Consider the following 19,412-nt stretch of genomic DNA (forward strand, 5'->3'; position numbering starts at 1 on the left):
ATACGCGGCTACTAGTTCTCCTGTACTTGTTCTCATACATGAACCATCCACATAAAGTGTCAGGTCGGGATCTGGTAATGGAATATCTGTCAGATCTTGTCTTGGCTTTGTCATAGTGTTAACTACTTCCACACAGTCGTGTGTGGCAGAATTCGAAATAACTGATGGTAACAGTGTAGCAGGATTTAGAACGTTGCAGCGTCTGATTTCTATGTGTTGCTGGAACAGTGTCAGTTCATAACCTGTTAAACGTGCAATTGTCAAGTGCTGAGTCTGTGTTCGGTTTAAAAGAACTTCCACAGAGTGTGGAACTTGTACTGTCAAGGAATGCCCTAATACTATGGAATCACTTTGTCTGATAGCTAGTGCTGTGGCTGCAACTGACTTGAGGCACGCAGGCAGAGCCTGGGCTACAGGATCTAGTGTGCTCGAAAAATAAGCACAAGGCTTGTATTGTCCTGCTTGATCTTGTGTGAGAACAGATAATGCTGTACCTTCACGTTCAGTGACAAAAAGTGTAAAAGGCTTACTGTAGTTCGGTGTAGCTAGAACTGGAGCTTGGCATAGAGCTTTCTTTAACTCATTGAAACTAAGTGTATGTTCAGATGTCCAAGGGAGGACAGTCGATACGGCTGCCTCCTGTGTCGTTAACTGTATCAGTGGCTTGGCTAGAAATGCATACTGAGGAATCCATTGTCTGCAGTAAGAAGTGAGGCCGATAAAAGCACGTACCTCCTTCTGGGTCTTGGGCTGAGGAAGACTCGCTATTAACTGGATACGGTCTGGTGTCAACTGCCTACCCCTCTTGGACAGTAAGTGGCCTAAATAGATCACTTGCTGGACACAGAATTGAAGCTTCGAAGGGGACACCTTGTGCCCCATCTCGGCAAGGAAATACAAGACTGTAAGTGATGCTCGCTCGCAAGCACGTTCAGAACGGGCTGTGATCAGTAGATCATCGACATACTGGAGCAGGGCAGTGTCAGTTGGCATGTGAATGTTGTCTAGTTGTCTCTTAAGTGCTTGACTGTAAATACTAGGACTTTCTGTGAAACCTTGAGGAGCTCGTGTGAACTTATAGCTTCTTCCATTTAAACAAAATCCGAAAAGAAACTGGCTGTCTGGATGAATGGGGACACTGAAAAACGCGTTCTTGAGGTCTATGACTGTAAAAAATGAGGCTTCGGAATCAATGGCTGTCAATAGGGATGAAATATCTGGGACAACTGGGTACTGGGGAATAATACATTTATTGAGTTCTCGAAGGTCAATCACTAATCGATATACTGGGGGTGCATTTGGATCAGTACGTTTCATGACTGGAATGATCGGAGAATTACATACATTGGAGTCAGTTTCTACAACTACTCCTTGAGCCATGAGCTCGTCAATAATTTTGGATAAGGCTGCTACAGCCTCAGGTGGCAATCTGTACTGTCTGATTCGTGGCAGGACTACACCTGGCTTGAGAGTCACACGATGGGGTGTGATTTGCATATAACCAACATCAGTTGGACCTTGCGCCCATAGATGCTGCGGAACATTGGACAATCTCGGATCAAAATCTCGTAATACATAGTGACCCTTGAAGTCACGTAGGAACAATCGTATACCCTCTGGGGAGCAGCAAATAACTGCACCTAATTCTTTCAGTGTTTTAATACCTAACAGATTTTCTGGACATGACTTCGTAAGTAATAGATCAGTAGTGCGGGACAATGGACCTACTTCTAGAGTAACTGGCTTAGATATCTCGTTTACAATAGGCTTTCCTGAAAAACCAAGGGAAACATTTCTAGAGCCTGAGAGCGGAGCCCCTGGAACTTCGGCGTGACTGATGGTCGTCCTACTTGCCCCTGTATCAATCAGAAACTTTCTGTCTTTCCCTAATACTTGACTGTGAACATAGGGACCCTCTTGATCTACAGGTATCTCGATGAGAGGCAAGCCTACCTCCCTCTCTAGGCTGTTTCATGAATACGGTTGATACTCTGGATACTCGGACTGTGCATACTGGTACATCTGCTGTGTAACATGCTGTGTTGCAGCTATAGGCTGCGGTGCTGGAACTGTCTGTTGTGCATTCTGTGGCTGAGAAGTCTGTGAAACTTGTTCTTGTCGAGGCGGACGTGGTCTTTCTTTAGTCTTACCGGTAGCTATATTGTGTTTCAGAACTGCACACTCGTTTATATAATGACCTGGCTGTTTACAATAATTGCATGTCCCTTTAACGGGAACTGCAGGATGACTGGCTTGATTCGTACCCCTCTTCTGACTGTCTTGAGGAACAGATTGTGCAACTAGTACTTTCATTTTCGTGTCTTTCATACGTTTTCTCTCGTGTTCTTGCTCTTCCCTGATTCTATTCTGGTGGTACTGAAGCATCTGTAACATCTGGGACGGAGTACTAGCTTGCCATGTGCTTTCGACTTTCAAAACTCGATTCTTAACTTGTGGACTTGAATTCTCGACTAATTTAGTAACAAAAAGATGAGGGTATGACTCGCTACTCGTCTTGAGGCCACTGTTTATAATAAAACATTTCTCAAATCTAGAATAAAAATCACTAGTGTCTTCGTCTTGTTTCTGTTTACAGGCTGAGATTGCATCCCAGTCTTCCTTTTTAGTGGATAATAACCTTGGCAAAACTTGTATTAACAGTTCTGGTAATTCTTTACATTTCTCTCCTAGACCGGTACCTGGTACTCGTATCTTATCTTCAGCTTCTAGAACTGCCCAATCGATCTTTTTCTCTCCCACCTCCCATTCTTTTTCCTTGAGTTTCTCGTATACCCCTGCGGGCAACAGGACCTTTAACATTTTAATAATATCTGGATACGTGTATTCTCCCATACGGAGCATGTCTTTTAATTCTCGGTGGAACCCTGCTGGATCTTTGTCGTGACAAGGAATTAATTTCTTCATCTCTAAGAGTTCCATCTTTGTAATCGGGGTGTAAACAAACACTCGTTGCATTTCACCATCTGCTGTCCTGACTGGGTGTACTTCTCCTAACGGATTCTGTCTGTCTATGTAAAAGGGTTTACTTTCTGGGGGTGAGACATGAACAAAATGCGGGTTCAAAAACGTTCTATATTTGTGGCGCTGTTCTAGAATGACACTAATTAAATCGGTACCTAGACCCTTCCACCTATACTGGAGTAACTCGTTCAGGACATCATGTAACGGACCTGGATCAGAATGTTGACCCTCATACAATGTGATGAGGTGCTGGATCATATACATACCCACCAGTCGTTGCTCGGCTGGGGGCAATTTCAGAAACATTTGTGCCACTATTTCGTCTGGAAAAGTGGTAGAATCAGTAATCCATCGGACTGCTGATCGTGCTAGTTCTTGTTCATGCATAGTACTTAATTCACTACAACCGATTCGTGATTTCAGAATGTGATCGGTAGCTTGAAATACTTGTTCTAGAGAACCTTGTTCTGGTGCTGGATGATGAAAAACTGTCTTGTGTTCTAGGCGTACATGGCGATCTGGAAATCTAGATTTTCCTACATACGCTATTCTGGCGGGATTCTCGTCCTCTACCTCTTCAGGAGAAGAGTCATTCTCTTTCTCGTTTACTAGTGCTTCTTTGCGTTTCTCGTGTAACCTTATTATTTCTTTACGAATTTTCTTGTACATACTCTCTATACTACTGATAGTTCTGTGTTTACCCTCGGCTATATTATCACTCCACCTTGTCAGGATTCTCATTTCGGCCGGATCTTTGGACGGGTAATCTTGTTCTCTTATTAAACAATTAATCAGAAACTTTAATAGCATGAGCTGGATCTCAGCTTTCCTTTGAGACATGGCTTCGCCAATACTTTCTGGATCATTCCCTGTACGGATGAAACGATATATTCTGTCTAGATCTTCTTTCATGTCAGGTAGGGTGTCCAAATACCCGGTCACCCGTCTTACACGGATGGAATATATTACTGTACTATCATCACCTGCAACTGGATCATAACGGCATTCAGTAAGAGCTCGTCGGATGTCTGCAACGGACTTATATTTGGGCGTACGCTGTAACGCACATTCATGTAACTCGGCCAACGTTCTACGTTGGTGTGGTGGCGGGGTACCAGGAGGACCTCCTCCTGCGGCCCCTAAACCGGAATCGTCGACTGATACTCGTCGTACCGGTGCGGCGGGAAATTGTAATGTAGGCTGGACCGGGGGTACCGTAGCGGGTACTGCAAAGGGTGCCCCGGTGTCTGGGGGAGCAGGAATTGCCTGATTTACAGGGACTGGCGGAACAGGATTTGCATATTCCGGGACTGTGTCGTCCAAATAGGACGAGATGAAAATATCAGCTGCGGTCGGTTTGTGACGTAGCTTAGTCGGAACTAATGGTGGCGGAAAATTACTGGATGCCTCTGGGGTCGCTTTTGGCAAGCCCTCGGCAAGAAGAGGATACATACCCTTAATAAGGGCATGCCTCTGTCTGTCTGACTGTTCGGTTTTGACTCGTTCACCTATCTCGATTAATTCCCTTTCTTGGGCTCGTTCTAAGGATTCTCTACTTAATTCTGACTTTCTGATTTCTTTTTCGGTTCTTTTATGAGATTCTTTGCGCCATAACTCGATGGCATCTTTCTGTGACTGTCTGGCTTTCTTTTTCCATAATGCTTCTTCTACCCGCATGATGCACTCGGCATCCCACGTACCTGATACGGGCCATCTATACTTTTCTTCTAACTCTTTGGTATACTCTACCCATAAATCTAGATATAATATGGCACTTATGCCATGCTTTTGATACATAAAATGACCTGGACTGTCCCTAGGCGGGACAGGAACTGCTGCTTCTAGCAGACCTTTTCTGGTTTTTAACTGACGTAATTTAGAAAATAAGGGCATGACTGAACTGTAACCTAGACACAATACGCAATTACAATACACAATGAACACGATAATTACTCCACATTCATACCACGACATTACAATACATGAAAAACATTTAAAATAACAGTTCGAACAGAATACTACCTGGAATACTGAAAACAGAATACATGAACTTTCTCGTGAACAGAACTGACTAAAACAGAAACTAGATGCACTGCTAAAACAGTACGAAACTCACCGGTCTCATAAAGAGACACGTCAGGACCCGCATCCACCGAAGTGGACACTTCGTTTTGGGGTCTGTGTACCACCAAACCCCACGGACCAGAGACAATTAGATTGACCCTGTCTAGATACTACCCCAGCAACGGTACTCACCGGGCAGCAAGGACGGAAGGCCTCGGACTGGACTGGATTGGACTGCTTCGACGCCGGACGGACGAACTTCGGACTTCTGTTACGGGTGGGCCTCCGGATACCTCGGACCTTGGACTCTCGGCTTGGGCTCTGGTCGGGACTCGCCGCGTTCCTCCACCGCCTCGTCTGGATGCTGGACCGCCACCTCCGTCTCCTCCGTGGGCCTGAGGGATACTTGGAGCAGAAATATCTGCACGTGGCCGGTATGGTTCCGTCACGGCTGCAGAGGGTCAGGGGGCCGGCGTGGCTTCACCGGCGCGTGGGGAAAGGGCAAGTCCCTATTCGGGCGCCATTATGTGGTATATAAATAAATAATACCGGATCTAGGTTTGACTGGACCTAATAATAACAGATAGCTCAATAAATAAGAGTCAAGATTCGAGGTAGTAGGAGTTTGCAGGTTTAATACAGCATAAAGGACAGGAACAGGACAACCTGCACGGGAACAGGATGGCAGGGCCCTGCAGGGGTGACAGGGAATGAGCGCGCTAGGGAAAAGGAATCGGCGTAACATTTAATAACAGTACACAAGCATATATACTAAAACAGTTGCATTACAGTGAATACAATAGGCGGAGCAGTGGGTGTGGTCAATAGCAGTCGCGAAAGATAAGGGTGAAAGTGGGTGTAACAAGGCGTATACATAGACATGTGATGTAAACGTAATAGAATATGTCATTAATGGGGCGGAAACATGGAGGGGGCTACCTAAGGAGCCGGGACCTCTAACCTAATGGTGCGCGCAAACTGACAATGACGTGTTATTAGGAGAAGCTGGGGGCTATGAACTCTGTGCTAGGAGCAGAGACTGAAGTCTGGAGAGTCAGGGCGACATGTGCCTAAACAATATCTAGTATCTGATGTTTAGAGAACATGTTGATAGAATCCAAAAGTTATCGGGGTAAAGGCTAACAGACTCTAAGACTGGTGCATGCATTATTCTACATGTAGTGCGTGTTGAGGAATATTAAATGACCATAAATACAGTATTTCTCTTACATGGAGACGTACAGGCTAGACAATGACGGAAACTATTGATGCGATTCAGTAGCTTAGGAATGCAGAGAAGGAGGGCTGGACTGATAACTAGAATCATAACATACTCTTGGCAGACTCAGAGGCAGAGCCAGGCTGAGCCGGGCACTGTGAGGCAGGAAGTAAGTGAAGGGTCAGGAACACAGGTGGGGGCTGTATCGCTCCTCAGCGAGGGTTCAGGAGACAGAAGCTGAATCTGGTGTCCGGGCCCTTTTGAGGCCTAGAAAACGGGGACTTTTCAATGAAATAACGTGCACACTGAGAAACGTGGCAACGTAACTTTACATAGGCCTGATATTCGTAGTATTCACGAGAACTGGAAACTGGCATACTAGAGATGGACACAACTATAATTGCATCTTAAATCGAACATGGGGAATACATATGCATATTAATCATGTACACATAACATAAGATGGAGGACACGTAGGGACACAGAACATGGCAAAATTTACTTTTCCACAGATCGACAGCCCAAGCCCATCAGGCGTGCTGTTAGTGTTTTTCTCGCTGTCATTTGAGGGCCTGGATATATGAAGCAGAATTAACCCTAAACACGTTCAGTCCCACAGAGGAACAGAGAAATAACACGTGGGACACATGTCTGATTGCTTCAATGTGCACACCAGGTCTGAGCATGGAACAAAGGTTTTCCAAAACACACAGTGAACCAAACATGTGGAGCACCAGACATAAATACTAGCAGTCCACACTGGCATTGGCACCCTCTCGCTGGATCCCATTTTAATAAACTGTTTCACAATCCACCTGGGCAGACTTTCAATGTCACTATCACATACACCTCACCCTACTGACACTACTTCACACATAACCCTCCTGCTCATTCATTTCACCAGCATGTTTGTGGTGGACGGAAGGGGAGAAACTTAGCCCTTTGGACCCCGACCCTTCCCCAGTGGCTCTCTAGACATTAGTGGCCATTGTTGCTCCCTTCACTGCTGGGACAAATAATACTGAAGTGCAACTAGTATAGCAAAGAGTATATGGTCTGCACACTAGTACCCTGTTTGTAGAACTCTTATCTCCATCATGGTATCATAAGGTTCAAATGTATCCAGGCAGCTGTCAACCATCACTCAATGAGGTCCCAATCCTATAAATTACACTGAGCAATTCCCTGTGGGTCCATAGTCCTTTAGCCTTTCTCAGCATGGCATGCAGGAAATTACTCCACCAAGAACACAGATCGACAAAATAATGTTTCTATGTTGATTGAGAAAGACTCTTGGAGCCCGAGCCCTTGTCCTTGTAAGGGGTGTCCACAACATGGACTCATAGATCCTGTATTTATTCTTAGCTTGAGTTTCTGTCTATTCTTGGCTCGTGGGCAGTAAGCAGTCCAAAGTTGTTGCTATCAGGATCCACCCTGGAACAGTATTCCGCTGCACAAGCTTAGAATGAATCTAAACCACTAGTCATCATTTTGTGAACCATGTGTCAATCCTCTTCAGGGGCTACAGGGCAGGCAGGGACTACTGGGCCTCAGCTGTGTAGACTGGGGCAATTTGCCTCTTATGCCCCAAGGTCTGCCCTACTGCGGCTCTGCAAACTGGGTCAAGAACAACCCCTGCAGCAATTGACTCTGTTTGCAATTGCAAACAGTCATAAGAAGTAGTGTGGGGTTGTGCAATATCAGAACTTAACAATCACCCAGCTGTGTAATAACTGATTGTCCCACTCAGTGCTTTACTTTAGAAAAAACAACTACTTTATTACACATACTGAAAATGGAATACTATTCAGAAAATAATAACAGGCAAAACTAAAGGATCTGGTGGTAGGGGTGCTTCACAAAGAGATACCACCCCATACCAATTACCCAGGCCTCCCTCCTATAGTAAGGCTCTCTTTGCAGCACAAATCAAGGCTCAGGTGCATATTATCGATGTTTATCATAAGCTACACACACATCAGTACAGTCGCCTTTTAAAACTCACTTTATGCAGGGTTCCATGTTAAAATCACACCTGGTGTGGAACTGATAACACGCATCTTCACTAACTCTCACTTCTGGGAGAAGATGCACTGTTTGCGGGAGCAGCTTCAGTCTGTCCAGGCAAGCCAAAGCAGAAGCCTACAGCATGGGCCACCGTACAAGGTTCTCCGGCATGAACACAGATTCCGGGAAACATAGTGGGAGCCATACAAGTCACACCACTCTGGGCTCACATCAGTGTCTAGTTTTCAGAAATGTCTAAATTTGGTAGTTTTCTTTGGTGGTGGTCAAGTCGAGGCCCAAATACCTCCGCTTCCCACATCGCCAAAATTGATCCATTTTCATTGCAAAAATGTACTGTCTCCACGTTTTGTTTTGTGGCCTAGTGTGTCGCAGACAATAAGCCCAACCACACAACTGGGGCACCATTTTTAGTAGGAAGAGTGTGGGAGTGCTGGTCACATGAGTTTGGTGGATACACACAAATTCCTGAACATTCCTTCACAAAAATATGAGGAATACATGATTTTAGCCATAGTGGTCTTCAGGACATTGTGCGAAAGTAAACAGAATGAGATACACATAAGTCAGGGTACACTGGAGTACTCTGGGTGTCTAAGTTTCAGAAATGTTTCCTTGGGTGGTGGCGGCTTTGCCGGCAAGCAAATAATGCAGCTACCTGCACCGTCAAAATAAGTCCATTTTCATACCAAAGACTTGATGTTTCCATGTTGCAGTAGCTAAGAAACGAATCCCACCAAATGAAAACCAATTTACAATAAAAGCAATGTCTAATTTTCTATTGATCATAGACAGAAAAAAGCCAACCTTGGTGAACTGGATGAAGGCCAACTGCCTGAAGCTCAACTCCGAGAAAACTCAGGTACTCATCTTTGGAAACAACTCCTCCTCCTGGGACGAATCTTGGTGGCTCTCCGCACTCGGCCCGCTCCTGCTCCCTCTAACCATGCACGCAATCTCTGAATCATCCTGGACAGCCACCTAACCATGAAGAACGAAGTCAGCGCCGTCTCCCCCTCCTGCTTCCACACTCTCTGCATGCTCTGCAAGATCATCTGCTGAATCTGCATCTCCACCAGGTAAACAGTCATCCAGGCTATCATCTCCAGCTGCCTCGAGTATGGCAACGCACTCTACGCCTGAACCACCAAACAACTACTCAACCGCCTCCAGACCATCCAGAAGACCACAGCAACACTCATCCTCAACCTCCCCAGGAGAACCAGCTTCACCCCTCCACCTTAGAGCCCTTCATTGGCTGCCCGTACACAAAATATGCTTCTTCAAGCTCCTGACTCATGCCTACAAGGCCCTTCACATCTCTGGGCCCGCCTGACCCACCAGGGAACTCTACTCCACCTCCCTCGTCCTGGCACCCCCCCCTGCACCTGCCAGAACCCCTGTGGAGGTTGTTCCTTCTTCTACCTCACCGCAAAGTCCTGGAACAACCTCCCCCTTCACCTACACACCTGTTCTTCACATGAAGAATTCAGGAAAACGCTACAAACATGGCTCTTCAACCAAGGACGTCAGGACCTAGTGTCTGGAGACACCCCGGGGTGACAAGTCGCGCTTTACAAGAACACTTTGATTGATTCAACCTTAAAGGCAGATACCTAAGAGAGCTTTGCATCAGTGGAACTCGCTACTGACCATTGGTGACATTTAGAGGGAGCGGCTACAGCCATTGATGCTGTTTGGTACCCTGGGCACTACCCTTCTTACTGCTGATCTCAATGGTCCTGAAGAGTGGGGCAGGATAGAAAGTAGAGAAGGCACTAGGAACCATAGTTACCTCCTGTGGCTTTAACTCCTTCTCCTTTCAGTAGACCCTCAGTAGCATGTGGACAGCTGCTGAGTGAGTAATAATGGGGTAAGGGGTGTGGTCTGTTATATCATAGGGATGAGAGGGTGAGTAACCTACTTCTATATCAGTGTTCTTGGCCTTTAGAGAATTGACGGTCATGCCTCATCAGCCATTAAGATACTGATAGCTAATAGGATGTTGTATTTAAATTAAGTAGGTAGCAGGACACGTCTTCTTCCAGTAGTTAAGTTGGATTTATTAAGTTACAAGATAAGATAAGACAGCAGAGCACAAAGCCTCACAGTTGACCAGACCAACTGCCATGGCTAGAATCCCCACACACCAGATAGAACACAGCTAGGTAAGAAGATAGAAACACAAAGAAAGGACTTAAGAGACCAAGAAGCCATAAAGAGCTAAGTATGAATTTACAACATAGGACTTCATAAAAATGCCTTTGAGAAAGCTTTCATCCCTTGATCCACCAGCACAGAGCATCCCGCCCTCCTCCAGAGGTTCTAAAACATCATGGGAACGTGGTTAAATGTTGAATTATGGGCCCTTTAATGTTTCTAAACAAATGTGTACTGTGGTTTATGTCTACTGTGGGCTCTGTCATGACCCTAGTAATGCACTGCCGCACCTATATTTTTTTGTTTGCAGTTTTATATAGCGCCAACTCGCCCCGAAGGTATTGGGGAGCTTTACATGAGCACCAGTTACTTTACAGAAGGTCACATTCGTGTTTTTTTAGGCATGGGAAGATTAAGTGATTTGACCAGAATCACAGGACTTGACCCTGATTCACCAGTATCAAAGACTGCAGCTCTGGCCCTAACGCCACACCAAGGGCACAAGTCCTAAAATAAGAAGTGGGGGGACGCTGTCACCGGAAGTGACGTCACGGCAGGAAGTGACATCACGAAAGGTGGCATGCACCGTCGGGCTCATTGGCTCCCCTCGCTCACCCCTTAGATGCGATTGCATCTCAGAAGTCAGCACGTGAGCAGCTGTGAGCTCCGAGCTCCGAGCTCCTCGCCCCAGAGAGGCCAAAGAGTGAAGTCCAGCTGTCAGGCAGGGGGGACGGCGTCCACCCGGTAAAATAAGTGGGGGGACGCCGTCCACCCGTGTGGTGCCCCGACTTGAGCCCTGGCCACACCCTCTCCCTGGAGAAGTTGCATTTTGTGTGAACACGTGAACCTGTGAAACTCAGTTGTGGATGAGGTTAGATAAACTGTTGATGAAGCTTACATGTTACAAACAACCGACCAGCAACAATGGCGTAAAATGTCTACTCGATGAATAAGGCCTTGTAGTACGTGTCGTCGAGCCTGCTCTACTGCTTCCTCCGGAATGTCGCACTGTCAAACTGTCTACTCAACCGCCACTCACACCTGACAGCCCATCTAGAATGTTCTAACTCAAAGAACTTTTTATTTCAAATCGCAATGATCCACAGTGACCAGAATATTTAGAGGACGGTTTCCCGCCTTTCTTTGGAATGGGTTTCACGGTCTCCCTAGAATGGAGTTTTCCCCTGAGGGATTGTCTCGTTGAGGCCAAGCTAGTAAAAGGAGGAAGCGGAGTTCTTAGCCTCCTGGGCGCTTCCATATAATTTACTATTTTTACTTCATTTGTGTGGCATGTTTCAACATGTCGCCGCATGTCTGCACTGCGCTTCCGGTACTCCACCAACAATGAATTCAGATTTTATCTCTGGGGAGCCGTCTGTCTGTCCAGGAAATATATTGGTGCAGGTCAGCGCTGCCTGGTTCGGGCAGATCATCAGCCAGACCAACTCAAGGCGCTGTACTTTCACGGGAGTGACATCCATCCAGCTTTCTCTTTTATTGATGTAAAGAAGAGAAACAAAGATGTAGGCCTTGCCTCTGTTCAGTGGAGGCAGCATGTCAGCTGTATGCTGTGGATTGCACATTGAGCGGAAGGGGAGTTGTTCAGTTAAAAGCAAGTAGCAAGTGTGAAGGGAAAAGCCGAACACATGTTTAAAGCAAAATTAGCCAGCGAACATGAAACATTCCAGGTGCTTTGTGCAATGTTGGCAGACTAGCACTTTGTAGTCTGATCACTTAGAGCACATAGTGCTAAATTCAATGCATTTTGATGCTTCTTTTATACACTTTTTCTCAATGCAATAAATGAAAAAAACAACACTTGATAAACCAAAACTCCAGCTAGACACTAATAATGAGTAGGGGGCTAGCTGTTTACGTGCGAAGCATGGGGAAAGACCTTGAGATAATAATACAACATGTTCCCTAAAGTAAGAAGCTGACTTCACTAAATCTGCAGTTCTCGTTTGGCTATGACGACATCAGAACAAGGCTACTATTACTGAGCCTTCATACTAATGCCTAGATTTAGGATTTTCCCACACCAAGCAGGGCAATAAGATACCGTGCTGCAGCCACGGCCGGTAGTAGGTGTAACTGCGGGGCGGTGACGTGGGGAGGAGGAGGGGTAGGGTGGGGGGTAGTAATGTATGGATTACGGACTTTAACAGGTAAGTAATCATATAAATAAATAAAGCGAATGTTCGTTGCGCGCACTGCATCGCATTTGGTGATGCAGTGCACACAACGAAATTCGTTTTTTACTTATTTATATGTTTACTTACCTGTTAAAGTTCGTAATCCATACATTACTACCCTCCCACCCTGCCCCTCACCTTCCGCATGTCACCACCCTGCAGTTACACTTACTACCGGCCGCGGCTGCCGTGCTGCGCTGCGTAAAAGGCATAGGGCAGGAATGCACCGTGTCTTTTAAGATATGGTTCACTCCTGTCCTCTCCTTGTGCGGGTGCGCTCAGTACAGCCTAGCGCAAATGCAGGCACCATTTCGCTGTTGGGCAAGGATGCCTGGTAACAGGCAGCATTATTTTTGTGCAGGAAGCGACACCTTCCTGCACAAAAACAATCCTTAGAGGCATTTTCCTCTTTCTAAGGGCCCGATTATGAATTCAACTGTGCGGCAGCAGATCAGCCCCGCCTCTGCACCGCCAAACCTGTGGTCGGGCCGCCCACCTGATTACAAGCTAAACTTGTGTCTGGCTGGCTTCTCGAATTTGTTCCCCTTTCCATATATTCATGAGTGTCTGGTCTTCTATCCTCTACGAAACTGGAATTAATTCAGGGACAGATTTATTTGCCGTTTGTCCTTCACAGGAACTTCCTAACAGGGAAATTTGATGCTGTCTTCATTAGTTAGTACTATGTTATCTGCCGCAGGGATACCTCAGTTATTTCTTTAAAGACAGAGTTCCAGGCAAGTCTTCAAAAGTCATAGTGCCTGATTACGAATGGGGCAGTATATACTGGCCTGTGCGTAAAGCCTTGTTTCCGCATGGTCAGAATCACGAGTTGCGTTAAATACCTCAACCTTTGTTAATTTTCGGCAGGTGAAACCTTTGGTAATTTTTTTATATATAGTTTATTTATTGCATTTTTCAACAATACAGAGAAAGAAGAGAATAAAACATATCAAATCAGAAACACAAACACACAGGGATATTTCGATTGTAACTTCAAGACATCAGTAGGAAAAAGCATCTTTTACAATGAGGATTAGAGCATTATCAATATAGGCACTATTCAATTATAGTCTAGGGGAGGAGGGTATGACAAAAAGCATGGCTTGAGAGGAAAATTGCTTCCCTAAACAAGGAATGCCACACCACGCATCATCGACACTGCACAAGCAAGAACAGATCACAAAGGCATCCCATTCGCATTATCCATCTGCATGTCTACAGGGCCTCACCGTGCAACACACAGGTTTATATACACTCCGTCTCCTCGGGGTGCAAGAGTAAGTAGGAGAGAAGTGGCTGCCAGATGTTTTTGGGCCTGGAGGTGAGGGGTTGCAGGGAAGAACAGATATCGCTAGTGGTGTCGCAGTATATTAAATCTCTGATCCAGGCCTTAACTGTTGGAGTTATGGGGCAACTCCAGTGTTTAGAAACTTGCCTTTTCGCAAGGTGCAATGCAAAGCAGAACAGTGGCGAACTCCAGCCTCTAGTAGTTTCACATAACCTAGAAAAGCCATTAAAGGGGAGTGGGTCAGTTCAAAGTCAATCAGTAAAGAAAGGTGGCAAAAAACTTCACCCGAATATGCCTATACTGGTGCGCAGCTCCATGCTAAATGGGAGAAGTCAGCAGACTCTGCCGCACATCTTGGGCAGCCGTGGGATTTTGTGGGGTCTATCTTCGCTTGTAATTTAGGTGTAATGCATTCTCTATGTATATACTTGAAGTGCAACAGCTTATGATCATGATTGCAAGAGATAAGCCAGGTTTGTTCACATCACTAGGTCCAGGTCTTATCTGGCAAGGGATGTCCAAGATCATCCTCCCAAGCTGCGCGCCTTCCATGCCTTCTTGCAGTCGATGTGTAAGAGCCCGATGATAAAGTCGGGGTACCAGGTGGGTGCTACTGCTAGTAGAAGATGTAATAACAAGTGAAAGTGGGGGAAATCCGCCTGCTCCGCAGCAGACGCTCAGAGTGCAGCCGACACCGAAGCTCGTGTCCTATGCAGCAAGAACCTGTTCATATGGGACACAGTATGCCTGTCCGCAAGATCCGTGACGGAGCGCAGCTGAGCATTATGGAAAAGATGGCCAAGACTGTGTAACTTGCATCGAGCCAGGGTTCTTTTGTTAATGTTTCTGAAGAACCGTTTATACCCACTTACTGGGTCTCGGTGGTGGGGGAACTGCCCAAATCTTCCATACCCTTTTTATATAAAAAAAAGGAGACACAGGAGCCTTCACCTGCAGGAGGAACCAAGTACTATTCGAATAGCCCGGGCTATGGAACAAAGTCCCAAGATCGTCGTGGACAAGACAGAGGAGGCTGCTGCTTCACTCCGCAGCTTACAGGCCTTATATACACATTTCCCACCTTAATAAACCAGTTTGGATGGGGCCTGGCCCCCCGAGTCAGAATGCAGTTACACCATCCTTTGTTCAGGCAGGACGGTGCTGCAACAGATGGTGCAAAAGATTACGGACAGGTCTTGCAAGACAGGATATGATATGTAGTGAGAGATCAGATAGGTCTTGAACAGCAGGTTATGTGAAAGAAACAAGTTCCGGGACGGTGGTGTGACCAAGTCTTGCGAAACAGGGGGGGGTGTGTGCAGGAGTTCAGCCCGAGGGTGGTGAGGCCAATTCTTTGTTCCCTTTTTCGAAATTGGTTCAACCACAAAGAGCAGGAAGGGCAGGGTGGTCGTGACAGAGTTTCATCAGACGTCAGCAGAAACGACCAGGAGGATCGTGCAGAGGTGTTTGACACGAAATGGCAATGCAAAAATAATGGAGTCCTGACACAAAATAAATGCCGACAAGAAGGGTACTTTTCTTCCGACCCTCCTTTTGTCATTGAGTGGCAAATACTCTAGGAAACGTCGATATTCATGAGAACATCTGTTTCTTGTTGGAGCATCATCTTCATATTGGTGTCGTGAATGTTGGCACGTTGAGGCTTGAGAGCCTGAACACACATTGCACAGAGCATTGGCAGACACTGAATGCATAAACAGCAGGAGACTAGGACAGCTACTCCCAAGGCAAGGAAGATGAGGACCCTCCATCCACATTGGGAAAGGAGGCCCCAGATCCAGCCTGTGAGGGACCGGTTGCCTTCATCCTGATGAATTTCAGAGGAGAGGTGATGCAGACGTTGGATGGCATCATATACTGTGGGTGCGTGATCTGGAATGTACACACAACAAGTGGAGCCAATCAATTTACACACACCACAACGATCAGCGAGGATGATGTCAAGGACCATACGATTTTGAAGTGTTACAAGGCGGTTTGCCTGTAGCTCTGCAGTGATGCTGGAGAGGGCACCAGCTGTTTCTGTGATGCTGGCCTCAAGGACCCTGGTCAGTCCTCATATAGCCTGACTGTTTGCCATGGGACCCCAGAATGGGAGAAAACCTTTAAAGAAGTCCCCGGCTTCCGGCCTGCTGTATCCTCAGCCGATATGACACCCCTACGTGAGCGGCGCAAAGCGCCCTTCATCAACAGGTGGTAATCCCCATGGTTAGAATACGTTGGTGGAAGGAGGAAGGCCAGATAGCAGGTACCAGACCAGTTACGGGGGAGCCAAGTGTAGGCTGCTGTGCCACAGATAAAGTAAGTGTTGGGGGACGCCACCAACTTTGGAGGGGACGTAGAGTTCAAAGTTTTAATGATGTCACAGATACTAGTACCAACTTTCTTAGTTCCTAAGCCATGGATGCAGATACGGCCCCACACATTTATAACATTCAGAGTGTTTCGTACATCAGGTATTAGCCTTCTGGCGCAAAATTTGGTAAATGTTTGTCGAGAAGTTGAGTTAAATACCACCATCTAACCGAGTTCATCCGCTGGTAATAGCAATGTTGATGAACGGGTCTGGCAAAAAGGGGTATTTGTATTGCCAGACCTGTTTCAACAGAAGTCATCTCGAAATGTTCCAAGGGCAGAATTGGCAGTACCATTGATAGTATAGGCCTCCTGGATCAACATCCACCATGCAAGACAGAACCCAGAAATAGAAAAAGGATAAGGAAAGAATGGGACGGGTTGTGTCATAGCATGCGGCATCAGTCCACATACACAACAGTTGGAAGTATTTATGATCAGCTGATGGTGATGTAACATCTGGACAAAGGTGTTATTGAAAAATTCTGCACGGCGGGGTAATTCGTGGGTGGGTAACGTGAAATACTGATGCTCTACAGGAGCCGGGGTAGGAGTTGGTGGGGTAACAGGATAGTAGATCAGTAACATCCAACCGATGATAGACAAGATGATTGAGACAAACAGGGTCACCACAGGGGCCACGAAGCACTTGCTATGTAGGAGACTGACATATCGTTTCTGGACTTGGGTGTATTGGACGGCTGCCATTGTACTAAGCCAGGGACCACTAGCGGCTGTCTGCGATTGGTGGTTGCTTCACTGGATGCAGGGGTCAAGAGCCCTAGGGGCGTACCTTAGTCTGACATACCAGCACCGTTCTTAGCCGGGAGATCACAGCCCTACAGCCTATGGGCACCTGAGCGAAGTCAAGGGCAAGCCTTCCTTCTGGAACGCAAGTTATATTGGGTAGAAGTAGGAACAGTATGGTCGGGGAATAATTGTTCCTGATGCTGAGAAGAGTGAGGGGAGTGTTCCCTCTTTCCCTTCAGTATACTGTCACTCTCTGCTTCCGTAGATGTAGAATGTAATCTTGCGTCGCTGAAGGGACAAACGTCGGGACTATTTCTGTCTCTGAGTCTCCTTGTTCTTCTCTCACCCACTGATCATAGGGGAGAGGCAGAGGCACTCATCTGCAGTGGGTCAAGTGGATCCAGTTCTTCCGTCCCTCAAATTTCACAGCAGTGCGGGTGGCCAGTAACACCTGACAGGGCTGTGTCCAGCGGGGCTCGAGGCTCTTAGTACGTTGAAAGTTGCGAATCAGAACCCAGTCACCAGGTTGGATAACGTGTCCTGGGCCCTCGCTTTTATCAGGTATGGCCTCATGCACCTGGTGGTAAAGAGTACGAAAGGTATTAGTCAACCTGTACAGATAATAAGTCAACACAGGGTATTCAACATCAGACAGTTTCTGGAGCCGTGGAACACCCCACACATCACCAGGCCTCCCGAACACAATCTCATGGGGAGATAGACCTATCCTGGTATGGGCCGTTGTTCTGACAGACTATTACAAAGTACAAGGGATACCCAAAGGGTCAGGGACCTTGGGTGCATATACTATTTAAAAAAACAACGGTCCCCAACTGGTAAGCGATAGTTGGACGAAATAAATATAGATCAAAATTGAAATCTATATTTTCTGTCCAGCCGGACAGGGTTTAATAACAAGTATTCAAGTATAATCAGTCAGTTTGTACAATATCAAGTGGGACACGGCCTGTGTCCTACTACCACATAAAGACAATTATGACATACAAGAAGGCAAGAGAGGGCAGTCTGCATATAGTCAAAGTTTCGCAGACGAATGATTTCAAAGGATACACTATTGTGACTTTTATATATAATACAGTCAAATCATATAGTGTGAGGTGTCGACGGCGTTTCGATCCCCATATTTACATAACGGGATCATCATCAGCACATTTTGATTCCTGCCTTTTACAATTTACTTGAAACCGAACGTGGTAATTAGGTCCGAGTTTGAACTGGGGAGTGGGCGTAAGAGTATCGAAATGGTAATCCTGCTGAGGCTCGGGGACACGAAAAATGCAGTCCCGGAATGAAGAATATGCGCAATCCACAATGGGGTTTCAGGCCAACAGTCGAGCCGATGCTCGTTTAGACTGTCTGAAATCATTCGTCTGCAAAACTTTGACTATATGCAGACTGCCCTCTCTTGCCTTCTTGTATGTCATAATTGTCTTTATGTGGTAGTAGGACACAGGCCGTGTCCCACTTGCTATTGTACAAACTGACTGATTATACTTGTTATTAAACCCTGTCCGGCTGGACAGAAAATATAGATTTCAATTTTGATCTATATTTATTTCCTCCAACTATTGCTTACCAGTTGGGGATCGTTGTTTTTTGAAATAGTTGTCCTGACAGACAGCAGAGCCAGGGGCAGAGCATCAACCCAAGTGACACCTGTCTCGGCTACAATCTTGGCCATTTTAGTCTTTAGGATGCCATTGTACACCTCCACTAGACCTGCTGACTGGGGGTGGTTAGCTGCATGAAATCTTTGTTTCATACCCAGTGCTGAACAGACATACTCCATTATTTGAGCCGTAAAGTGTGTCCCGTTGTCACTCCAGACCGAACGGGGCAAACCAAACCGTGGGAAGTATTCTTTCAATAGTATTTTGGCTGTAGTGATAGCAGTGCAGTTTTTGACAGGGTAGGCCTCCACCCATTGGCTGAAGGTACAGATCACCACCAGGGCGTATTTTAAATTGTTCCATCTGTCCATCTGGATATAATCCTTCTGGAGGGTCCGAAAGGAAAGGTGGGGGGGAGAATCCTCCTCCAGGGGTTAAAGCACCTTTTCCCGGGTTGTACATAAGGCAAATCTTGCATGTTTTGACCATCCTCTCAGCATATGCTGGTATCTTTGAGTTATACCAGGTGGGCTCTAGCAACTTACATATCCCTTTTGTACTAATGTGAGCAGGGCCATGGGCCATCGTTACTACCGGTAGCACTTGACTGTCGGGCAACATCCATTGTCTCTCCATATTGATACGGGCCCAACAACCATCTATTTACTTTACCGCTAAATGCTCCGTCCACATCCTCGGCTCCTCAGGGGTAGCATGGG

Source organism: Lissotriton helveticus, chromosome 5_1 (assembly GCF_964261635.1).
Source record: "Lissotriton helveticus chromosome 5_1, aLisHel1.1, whole genome shotgun sequence".
NCBI lineage: Eukaryota > Metazoa > Chordata > Amphibia > Caudata > Salamandridae > Lissotriton > Lissotriton helveticus.